Source organism: Delphinus delphis, chromosome 9 (assembly GCF_949987515.2).
Source record: "Delphinus delphis chromosome 9, mDelDel1.2, whole genome shotgun sequence".
Taxonomy (NCBI): domain Eukaryota; kingdom Metazoa; phylum Chordata; class Mammalia; order Artiodactyla; family Delphinidae; genus Delphinus; species Delphinus delphis.
The window spans coordinates 67,486,064-67,498,785 of record NC_082691.1 but is presented as its reverse complement, the minus strand read 5'-3'; the positions used below and the strand labels follow the sequence as shown (position 1 = coordinate 67,498,785).

Sequence of the window (12,722 nt, the reverse complement as noted above, 5' to 3'; positions counted from 1 at the left end):
AGTGTATTGTTTAGCCTCCATGTGTTTGTATTTTTTACAGATCTTTTCCTGTAATTGATATCTAGTCTCATGGCGTTGTGGTCAGAAAAGATACTTGATACAATTTCAATTTTCTTAAATTTACCAAGGCTTGATTTGTGACCCAAGATATGATCTATCCTGGAGAATGTTCCATGAGCACTTGAGAAAAATGTGTATTCTGTTGTTTTTGGATGGAATGTCCTATAAATATCAATTAACTCCATCTCGTTTAATGTATCATTTAAAGCTTGTGTTTCCTTATTTATTTTCATTTTGGATGATCTGTCCATTGGTGAAAGTGGGGTGTTAAAGTCCCCTACTATGAATGTGTTACTGTCGATTTCCCCTTTTATGGTTGTCAGTATTTGCCTTATGTATTGAGGTGCACCTATGTTGGGTGCATAAATATTTACAATTGTTATATCTTCGTCTTGGATCGATCCCTTGATCATTATGTAGTGTCCTACTTTGTCTCTTCTAATAGTCTTTGTTTTAAAGTCTATTTTGTCTGATATGAGAATTGCTACTCCAGCTTTCTTTTGGTTTCCATTTGCATGAAATACCTTTTTCCATCCCCTTACTTTCAGTCTGTATGTGTCTCTAGGTCTGAAGTGGGTCTCTTGTAGACAGCAAATGTATGTGTCTTGTTTTTGTATCCATTCAGCCAATCTGTGTCTTTTGGTGGGAGCATTTAGTCCATTTACATTTAAGGTAATTATCGATATGTGTGTTCCTATTCCCATTTTCTTAAGTGTTTTGGGTTCGTTATTGTAGGTCCTTTCCTTCTTTTATGTTTCTTGCCTAGAGAAGTTCCTTTAGCAGTTGTTGTAGAGCTGGTTTGGTGGTGCTGAACTCTCTCAGCTTTTGCTTGTCTGTAAAGGTTTTAATTTCTCCATCAAATCTGAATGAGATCCTTGCTGGGTAGAGTAATCTTGGTTGCAGGTTTTTCTCCTTCAACACTTTCAATATGTCCTGCCACTCCCTTCTGGCTTGCAGAGTTTCTGCTGAAAGATCAGCTGTTAACCTTATGGGGATTCCCTTGTGTGTTATTTGTTGTTTTTCCCTTGCTGCTTTTAATATGTTTTCTTTGTATTTAATTTTTGACAGTTTGATTAATATGTGTCTTGGCGTATTTCTCCTTGGATTTATCCTGTATGGGACTCTCTGTGCTTCCTGGACTTGATTAACTATTTCCTTTCCCATATTAGGGAAGTTTTCAACTATAATCTCTTCAAATATTTTCTCAGTCCCTTTCTTTTTCTCTTCTTCTTCTGGAACCCCTATAATTCGAATGTTGGTGCGCTTAATGTTGTCCCAGAGGTCTCTGAGACTGTCCTCAGTTCTTTTCATTCTTTTTTCTTTATTCTGCTCTGCAGTAGTCATTTCCACTATTTTATCTTCCAGGTCACTTATCCGTTCTTCTGCCTCAGTTATTCTGCTATTGATCCCATCTAGAGTACTTTTAATTTCATTTATTGTGTTGTTCATCGTTGCTTGTTTCATCTTTAGTTCTTCTAGGTCCTTGTTAACTGATTCTTGCAATTTGTCCATTCTATTGTCCATTCTATCTCCAAGATTTCGGATCAACCTTACTATCATTATTCTGAATTCTCTTTCAGGTAGACTGCCTATTTCCTCTTCATTTGTTAGGTCTGGTGGGTTTTTATCTTGCTCCTTCATCTGCTGTGTGTTTTTCTGTCTTTTCATTTTGCTTATCTTACTGTGTTTGGGGTCTCCTTTTTTTCAGGCTGAAGGTTCGTAGTTCCTGTTATTTTTTGTGTCTGTCCCCAGTGGCTAAGGTTGGTTCAGTGGGTTGTGTAGGCTTCCTGGTGGAGGGTACTAGTGCCTGTGTTCTGGTGGATGAGGCTGGATCTTGTCTTTCTGGTGGGCAGGTCCACGTCTGGTGGTGTGTTTTGGGGCGTCTGTAGACTTATTATGATTTTGGGCAGCCTCTCTGCTAATGGGTGGGGTTGTGTTCCTGTCTTGCTAGTTGTTTGGCATAGGATGTCCAGCACTGTAGCTTGCTGGTCGTTGAGTGAAGCTGGGTGCTGGCGTTGAGATGGAGATCTCTCGGAGATTTTTGCTGTTTGATATTATGTGCAGCTGGGAGGCCTCTTGTGGACCAGTGTCCTGAAGTTGGCTCTCCCACCTCAGAGGCACAGCACTGACTCCTGGCTGCAGCACCAAGAGCCTTTCATCCACAGGGCTCCTTAATTTGGGATGATTCCTTGTCTATTCAGGTATTCCACAGATGCAGGGTATATCAAGTTGATTGTGGAGCTTTAATCCGCTGCTTCTGAGGCTGCTGGGAGAGATTTCCCTTTCTCTTCTTTGTTCTCACAGTTCCCAGGGGCTCAGCTTTGGATTTGGCCCCGCCTGTGCATGTAGGTCGCTGGAGGCCGTCTGTTCTTTGCTCAGACAGGACGGGGTTAAAGGAGCCGCTGATTCGGAGGCTCTGGCTCACCCAGGCCACGGGGTAGGGAGGGTCTACATTGATTTTTGAATATTGAACCAGGCTTGCATACATGGGATAAATCCCAATTTGTCATCATGTATAATTATTTGCGTACATTGTTAGATTCAGTTGCTAATATTTTGTTAACGATTATTGCATCTATGTTCACGAGAGATACTGCTCTGCAGTTTGTTTGTTTGCTTATTCTGCTTTCATATAATGAGCTAGGAAGTAGTCCCTCTGCTTCTGTCTTCTGAAAGAGATTATAGAGAATTGGTATAATTTCTTCCTTAAATGTCTGGTAGAATTTGCCAGTTAACTCTTCTGGGCCTGGTGCTTTCTGTTTTGGAAGGTTATTAATTATTGATTTATTTCTTTAATAGATGTAGGCCTATTTAGATCATCTATTTCTTCTTGTGTAAGTTTTAGCAGATTGTGTCTTTTAAGGAAGGAATTGGTCCATTTAATCTAGATTATCAAATTTGTGAGTGAAGAGTTGTTCATAGTAATTTTTATTATCTTTTTTATTATCATTTTAATTTCCATGGGATCTGTAGTCATGTCCCCTCTTTCATTTCTGGTATTAGTAATGCATGTCCTTTTTTTTCACAGACTGGCTAGAGGCTTATCAATTTTATTCATCTTTTCTAAGAACCAGCTTTTGGTTTGATTTTCTCTATTGATTTCTCATTTTCAAATTTATTTATGCTTTAACTCTTTTTTTTTTTCTGCTTATTTCGGTTTTAATTTGGTCTTCTTTTTCCAGTTTCCTGAGGTGAAAACTTAGATTAATGATTTTAAATTTTTCTTCTTTTCTAATATAAGTATTCACTGCTATAAATTTTGCTCTAAGCATTGCTTTCACAGCATCCCACATGTTTTGATAAGTTCATTTTCATTTCAAACTCATTTTTAAAACCATCCTGACAGTCAAGCAAACTAAATTGAGGGGAAAATTTCACTCATGGACCTCCAGATTGAAACACTGCTTAAAAAAAAAAAAAGAAAAAAAATACTATTCTAGATTATTCTCAGTCTCTCTTTAATGATTTTTCAAAGTATGCTTTGGGGCAGCAAACATTTATTGAAGGATTTTTTTTTTTTTTTTTTTTTTTTTTTGCGGTACGCGGGCCTCTCACTGTTGTGGCCTCTCCCGTTGCGGAGCACAGGCTCCGGACGCACAGGCTCAGCGGCCATGGCTCACGGGTCCAGCTGCTGCGCGGCATGTGGGATCTTCCCGGACCGGGGCACGAACCCGTGTCCTCTGCATCGGCAGGCGGACTCTCTACCACTGGCGCCACCAGGGAAGTTCCTTGAAGGATTTTTTAATGAATGATTGATTTAGTGTGCTCTTTAAAAAGAAATATTCAGACTAAACCTGTGATATTTCATTTATTAACACTGAAATAGGGTTGCTTTCTATTTATCTGCCTCTGTCTTGTGTTGTCTGTGTTCTGCCTTGCTATGGCAGTTTTGTGCTCTCCATATCCTAGCAATGGAAAATTGTTGCAAATTTATTTTAATAATAATAATATTATTAGTTAATATTTACTGAGTACTTAATGGATTCAGGTCAACTGACCCAATTTCAGCTGAAAAGGCATTTCCCCATTACCCACCTCCCCATAGTGGTTCTGAAGATGTTCCTTTTAACCATTTTACCCACAAAAATATATAAAATCTACCCTTATTGTAAGAATGAGGTCACTCAGAATGAGGTTACACTTGTCTCCTTAGTCACAAAGTCTCCCAAAACAAGTAAGAGCGTGGACAAGGAAGGAAGGGAAGCATGGGAAAGGAAATGCGATGGGTGACCCTTACAAAGTTTAATTTTGTGTTGGTGAGGCTGATGTCCCAAGAGAGGAGAACTCTATTTAAGCCTAATGCTTTTGTGGGGTTGGTAAATTTATTGAACTCACAGGCTGAAACAGTCTCAAGAGGGCTGTTTATTCAGAGGAGACATATTAATCTATTAGGCTAATGCTTTAACATAAAAGCCTGGACTTACACATCAGCTTCAGTGACCCAAGTGATTTTACGCATTTGAATAAAATAAATTTTGGTGTGAGCAATATAAAAACAAACAAACAAAAGAACAAACGAGCATCAAATACCGTGTGTGTGTGTGTGTGTGTGTGTGTGTGTGTGTGTGTGTGTTCCATCTATTGGGTTAAATTCCTAACCTTGGCCTTTGTATTAGTTTGAAAATCATAAAATCTTCCATACTCTGAAACATGTATTTGATCTGAAAAAGAAATTGCAACCGAAAGCCTGTGCTTATCTGGACAAAATGAAAGTTTTCTGAATGTGTTTAGGGGGGAAATGCTGCATAAAAGAAAAGATAAATTGTGAGAGCTTGGGTCTCCAAAAATAAGGAAATAAAATTATATCTTAATTATAATTAGAAAGACTTGAAGAGTACTGACATGTGAGTATACCATTTGTGTTTTCAGTGAAGTTTGCTCCTTAAATATGTTGAAATATAATTTTCACTAAATCTTAATAAATCATTTATGGCAGATGTGAAGTGTATCAGTATAACAGGATCATGCAAAGAAGTTAGTAAATTCGATCCTACTAATAGCATAAGGCAAAACAAATGTGCGTGATTAACAGTGACAGTTTGAGAGAATAGCTCTAAGCAATTTAAAGACCCAGGAACCAAAAGGATCAAAAGAAACAAGTTACTTTCATTGGGTGAATAGAAGTAACTTTAAAATTAGGATTGTTATAAGATGCTACTTTAAATGAGCTACAGGAAAGGAATGAATGAGGACCTATTTTATTCTCAAAAAGCCTATTCTGTCTAGGTTGTTGGAGAACCAATTATTCTCAGGAGTTCGTCAAATAAATGCCTCTGAGCCTGTCTCAAGCTAAAAAATTACATACAAGCATTTAGCATGTATTAGTTTGACCCTGTGAACTGACCTCATTCATGAGATTTCAACAGAGTTGTTGAAAAATACTTCAACATACTAGCATACCTTAATTGAACATGGCACGTTTTATAGCAAAGGGTATAATGTGGGAAATTGCATGAAAACGAGAGTGAAAAAAGAAATTAATCTAATGCCGCTCCATACGCCAGTACCATTCCAGAATTTAACAAGAAACACAAACCATATAACCACTAAATTCTGGTTTCATTGATCCAAATCCCCTCCAAGTTATCCAACCAACCCAACCACTTGTCTTGTTTTAAATATTTACGAACACAGCTTTTATCTGGATTAATTATCAATTGCTAATTGTCATATTAATAACGGAAAATTAAAATTCAACACTGAAACAGACGGCCTCCCTTCCACTTAACTCCAACCTTTATCTTATTGAAAACGCTCCTAAAAGCCAAAAACTATTAATCAGTTTGATGGGTTTTACAATATGTTTGTTACGTCTCAAGATGGGGTGTCAGTGAAAGCTTTTCTTAGTGAGAGGCAATTATTTCGATATGGAAAAAGTTCACAACGTATTTCATAATCAACATTTGCCTAAACATTTGGCAATTTGCCTAAAATATTTTCTCTCTTTTTCCATGAAAAAATGGAATCTCTTACTCTTTGATGTTTTATTAACTGTTAATCTGGTGAATATTTATTCAATACTCAATGAAAATGTAAATCATACATTTAAAACAAATATTTGAGAACATCTCTTTATGGCCTGTCTAAGATTTGGATCTGCATGACTATTGCCTTCTCTTTCCATTCTGAGACCCCCTTCTGATCTCCATGTCTCCCTGACAAAATGGGCACTATGATTCTGTCTGGGGTTCAGACACTTTCCCAATTAATTCATCCTCATCTATTCATACACTGTATGACTGAAGGCCAATAAAAGCCTTTCCAACCTAAAAACGTTACATACCATAATTCTAAAACACTGTAACAAAGATATAAATACAAGTTTGATTCTTGTAAGGCCTATTTATAGATTTTACAGCACTGCTTTATTTTAATATATATATTCATCTTCCATGCACATAAAATTTAATAGTCATTATTTCCATGCAAAAGGTAATCAAAAATAAAGTAATTGTCAGCAAAGCACTTTAGACTCAATAGGTAAATTATAAATATTTTAGTCATATTATTTAGGTAAATAACAGTAATGTCAATTTTTCTTTTCTTTTCTTTTTTTTTTTTGCAGTACGCGGGCCTCTCACTGTTGTGGCCTCTCCCGTTGCGGAGCACAGGCTCCGGACGTGCAGGCTCAGCGGCCATGGCTCACGGGCCTAGCCGCTCCGCGGCATGTGGGATCTTCCCGGACCAGGGCACGAACCCGTGTCCTCTGCATCGGCAGGCGGACTCTCAACCACTGCGCCACCAGGGAAGCCCTCAATTTTTATTTTCTTAAAATAAATTTATTCTGTGTATTTTCTTTAACCAAAAACAATAAGAAGTATTTTAATAAGATAAATATGTGTCTATGTTATTTATATGAGCAAGGTTTTGTTTCCTTTCATTAATGGATTACATTTCAGCAGGGAAAACATTAAAATTAGGATAACCAGCTCAATTCAGCTGTCACCTTATTATTTATTGGTATACGAAGATTCAGCCAGGATAAAGTGCTTTTCTGCTTTTTCAAATCGTAAACCATTTCTCATTTGCAAATAGTTTAGCAAATAGAAACCATTCTTTCTATACCTGTAGAAGGAATTCTGTTAAAAGCTTCATTCTGTCTACAGCACTCCTATGATAGCTTTCTTGGAAAAACCACAAATAAGACAGAACTTTGAGATGGAATTTTGCCTCTAAGAACCAAGGCAGGCCTTAGTTTTGGTGCTAGAGATCCTCAATCCTGAAACTCAAGCAGATGAACCCCTTCTGGCAAGTTTTGCCCCTCCCCAGGCTGTGGGCCACCTCTGGACAGAGTTTTGCTCTGAACTGATGCACTGATCCTAGTAGAACTCTGGATATATTTTTCCACAGTAGCAACCAGGAGAAAGGGAGATTCTCAATAACAGGCAGGGCAGGATACAAGAGGTCAAAACCAGAGAGACAGTGCTGAGCACGAGGTGGGGAGGTGAATGAGAATCTGTGCCTAGGAAGATAAGTCATACACCAAAAGCGTGAAGGATAAGGCCCAAGTCAGGATATGGCACCTCAAATGGATGAAGGCAAGAGGTTCAGGATGAAAACCATGACTAGTACATGGGTGACACCAGCTATGTGACATAACAATGGGCTTTATGGTGAATAGGACCCTGTAAGACTGAACAGAAGTTTTAGTTTCTATTCTGTAGGCAATAGGAATCTATCTAAAATCCTGAGCAGGAACCTGACATGATCTGACATGTAGTTTAAAAGTTCCACTCTAGTGTCAGTGTGATAGACTGGAGAAATATAAGGCTGAAGGTAGCAAGAACATTAGGAAACAAGAAATGACAAAGGTGTAAATGAGGGCACTAGAAGAGGGGTATGTTTGGAAGATATTCAGAGAATAGAATGATAGCAATCGGTAACCAATTGCCTGCTGGATCTGGGTGGGGTTTAAAATGGTATTTTTTATATTATTCCCAGGTCTGGCTTGGTGAAATGTGGGGATGGTAGTTCTAGGAAAGACAGGAAAATTCAGAAAGAAGGGGAGATTTTTGAGTAAAAATAATGAGGTCATTTTTAAAGGTTATGTTAAGCAAAGTAAAAGTATCCAGACCAAAACAAAAGAGACACCACTCCTTTAGTACCACTCTGGCTTGGTATTCCCATTCTTGAGGAGGAAGGAGAATTTATAGGCACAATCTCACTGTAGAGTGTTCACAGATGCTTGGCAATATTCATTAATCAACATTCTTAGTCTACCTTGCTTATTTTTACATTTTTACTGTAAATCTAGTATTTCTCAGTGAATCAACTTCTGGCCTTTTAAGCAGAATCCCTTCATGACTATGTAGAAGTATAACAGGTATAACTGTCCTAGGTGGAGCTTGCCAAAAGAAATGGAACTTTCCATTTCTGGTATCTAGTCTCATACACTGATGGTGGACTTTTCATTGTTATTACCTTTCTGAGGAATACTCTGACAGAGTGTACCAAAAGTCTCAACATACTTATATTCTATGGTCTAGCATTTCTATAAATTTGCCCTAAGGAAACTATCACAAATGTGCACAAAGATTTATGTATGAGACTATCTAGCACACTATTAGTTCTAAGAGTCAAGAATCTAAGGACTATCCAATGGAATCCCCTACTAGTCCAGTTTCCCCCACTCGAATGGGCATACTTGATCTGCAGATCCTAGTCTCTTCCATCCTCCCCTAACCTAGATCCTGTTCTTGCCCTCATGTTGCCTTCCGTCTGGTTCATGTTTGATCCACTCTGACTCTAAATCTGCACTCTAAATTTTACCTGTCCTCCATTCAGTCCTCACAACTCTCTTCTTCTCTAGGTAATAGACAGTTAATCTGATACTCGAGTGCAGGTAACGATACAGGGAGAACACCAAAACCACTGTATGCTTCTCCACTATTCCGCAAGATGATATGTTTATTTTAGCACTAATCTCTTGAACCCATGCCCTGTGTTTCTTGTGTTCGTGAAGGAGCAATTACAAGGATGGGAATTCCAAACAAAGCAGAAGACAGAAATGCTATGGCAACTGAGTCAGGTAAATAGTCTAGGAAATGGGGAGTGCTGGTATCCCTCTTTCATCCGGTCATTTATTCCATTCTACAACTGGGTTCATCCTGGTCTCTGATCCACGGAAGGCTGCTTATATACTGCTTTTCTGGAAAGTTAAAATAAGTCAATATTTCCAACAGATACTTATCATGCAAAACGTTGTGTCATTCCTGAAATAGATAGAAGTCATTATTACAGATCGATACTTATTGAGTATATGAATACAGCCAATACCTTCTTTAGCAGTTAATGACTAATGGTCAGTTCCAGAACTGAGAACACTAACAAGAAATTTAGCTTTAGGTAGTTAAATTATTAAGATGTATTATAAAATTTTCTAAACTATACTGTCCTAAATGCTGTACTTCTCAAACTCACAGAACCACCCAGGGAGCTGCAGCAAATTCACAAGGGTGCCACGGGATATTTTAATTTTCAAAGGAAGCACAGCAACATCTGTCAGACACCACACAAAAAACAGCTCTGAGATAGTTCAGTTTCCACATGTACATTCCTTTTGATGTCATTTTTTCCCCAGTTTTATTGAGATATAATTAACATATAACTGTATTATTTTTAGGTGTACAACATAATGATTTGGTATATGTATATATTGCAATGATGTCATATCTTTGTGAAACATTTTCATCAGTTGTTGTGATAAAAATCGAGAACTAAACAAAAATCAATGCAGAACAAGAAATGAGAGCAGTAGGTCCATTTTACTCCATGGTTTGAGAATTTGTGCAGTGGCATAATCATACACATAATAGTATATAACTATGGGTGTTTAAGAATGAAAATATTATTTTTCTTTCCATTCTATGTGTATTATTTTTCCAACTGTCTTCTACAATATAAATACTTAAGTTATTTGAGCCTAAATACTCAAAAATAGGTCTATTAAGTTAGTCTTCTGGCCTAAAGATGCAGTGAAAAAGTTACCAGACACTAAAAGCGCTGTTTACAGGAGAAGTTCAGAAACCTCTGCTTAAATGATATGAAACTCTAGACATAAACTATACATTATTATTACATCTTGGTGTTTTCACAAAATTGAGTGAAACACTTTCGGTAGAATTTTATTTGATTATCACAAAAAGTAACTTTTGAACATAAAGAAATTCTTAATTTGTATCCATTTTTATCATTAAATATTGTTAGCACTTCTTTAGGATTTAAAAAAGGTAAACATTAAATCCTCAGTTTCAGAAGAATCAATTTGTCCTTTGGTTTCATATTTCTGTAATTTTAGGCAGTACCGACTTTTAGGCAAAGTGCCTAGCAATTAGTTGCCAAAGAATTTATTTGTATGGAAATTTTTCTTCAGCCTTCTCCACTGATGCATAAACATAGTAAGGAAACTTTAACCTCATTGTTACAAGAAGAAACACCTGAGGCAATGCCAATCAAGCCAAAATCTTTTATAAAATTGCAGGTCTGTGTTTTGTTTTCAGTATCAAAACTAGCACCAGTTATTCAAATCAGCTTACTTTATGTAAATTAGTCTCTTCAAAAACTTCCTTAATCCAGGCAGTTATTAAGTGAAATGGGATTTACCTCAACTAATGACTATACAAAGAGGAAAAAACACACAAGGGAAATCCTATTATAGCTTCAAAGCACTGGGCTCTCCTTTGTTTGCTTACAATCCCCCCTCTGGCAAGAACAATAAGCAGCGTGTAATTATTTTCTTGACTATAATTTTTAAGTTTTAATTTGAACCAGCATTTAAAGGAAAAGAGAAGAGGCATACAGTGCAGGAGCCCTTTTGCCTATACCAGTCTGGCTTAGCGATCAAGAAAGGGAGACATCAATTTTGCCACTGATTCCAAAAGGGATATATTTAAGAAAAACTGTACTTTTCTGCTTGGAATATATGGTAGATTGATCTTCCAACTGACATGACTGTTTCACTGCTCAAAATCAAAATCATTTTCATTAGGAAATAGACTTCCAACTTGAAATTTTTTGCCCCATTAAAATAGCAATGTATTTTTAAAAAATTAAGTGCTCTCAAGATGATTTAGTCTTAACATGAATCAAGCACAAATTTTATAGTATCAAACTGAAGGAGTTTAATCAGGAGGTGAAGGTGAGTTTTGATGTCTCTTTCAAAAAAGTTTCAATTGCTACTTATCATAATCAAAGAATAGACAAAGAAAAAAAAAACATTAATGTTTGGTCTCAAATCCACAGTCATTGGTGACAGACTTACATTCTTTTCTTTATTTTCAGACCATGCATGTGCAAATTTAAAACTGACAAACAAAAGCCTTATCACCCAGAAGCCTGGGAAAATGAGTTCTTCTAACAGCGTTCCTTTGAAGGTAGCGGTTCACATACCATACTCAATAGAAAGTGACAATTAATTTGACAGATCCTGGTTTTAGGAATCCAAGAGAGTAAAATTTCCTGGTACCATAAGATACACAACTGTGGTTGAATCGGGGTAGAATTCATTTCCTAAAAGTGTTAGCAGCCTAAGCTGGGAGCCAGGGTAGAGTTGCTGCAAGGAGAATTTTGAGGGAAATTATGGGATGGATGTTTTTATTTTTTGCAATTTTAATTTTTCTTAGGCTTTCATTTCACCAAATGACTTCTTGTATTACTTTAATACACTGACGCCTTCATTTCAGATTCTAGGTAAAAATTTAAAAACCTTAAAGACATACTAATCATCACACATACATGCCAGATTATCACTATATTCCCAGTCTCAGATGAACCCTGCTAAACGGAAGACAAGATGGTATTTTTGGTCCCCTTGCATTTTTTAATAATCAGCGCATAATAAACTCCAAGGCCTAAGTGAAAGTCACTCACAAAAAATAGGAATAAAATCAGAAAAGTCATCCTCTGCAACTGAAGTTTATATTAATTAATATGGAATGGATATGATTAGCCTTCTGCAGGAGTGACCTTTGAGAGGCACTTTGCAATGAGTTGTGCCTCTAAATCCCCTTAAGGTCCCCAGTCCAAATATTACTTACTGTAGCCTGAGCTTTGACTTTAGATAACCTGGATAAACACATGCACGTAATAAATGCAAACAAAATGATGTGGCACTCTGCATGATGTTTAGAAAACAGAGAGTTGACAAATAATAATCTGTTGGGGTTTATTCAGAGAGACGTGGAATACAAGTCATTAGAAATATGTAGTCAGCAGTAAAGCAGGAGTGATTTCTCTAGTTTTTGCCACAATCCGAAAGACATATCCTTCAAGATTACTCAGTTTATTTTACCATTATCTCATACATATATCTGCCTCACAATTTCTTGATTAGCAACTTGCATTCCAGGGAAGTCTGATAATAAAAAGGGCTATTTTAGATAAGGGTTTTCTAGTGACAAGGAAGGTACATCCCCACTGAATGTTAATAAGTTAGCACTTGTTTATAAATAAATCCATGAGACCTGATAGCCTGAAGTCAGTCCCCACAGAAGCTCATCATTCCTCAGTGAACTGATAGTATCATTTCTTGAAGCTGAATGCTAGACCCACAGGGACTTCATCAGTTTGCGAAAGAACCCTGCCTGAGCAAATGTGTGAAATGGTTCAAAAGCAAAACCAAAAAGTAATGAAGCATGTCATTATATATGTGTCAAAACCCATAA

The 12,722-nt window shown here is 37.0% G+C and overlaps 1 protein-coding gene across 20 annotated transcripts in view; it reads right to left on the bottom strand.

Moving 5' to 3' along the window:
* Window positions 1–12,722, bottom strand: part of DNAJB9 (DnaJ heat shock protein family (Hsp40) member B9) — a 707,453-nt gene that overhangs the window by 624,957 nt on the left and 69,774 nt on the right. The gene's annotated exons all lie outside the window — the stretch shown is intronic.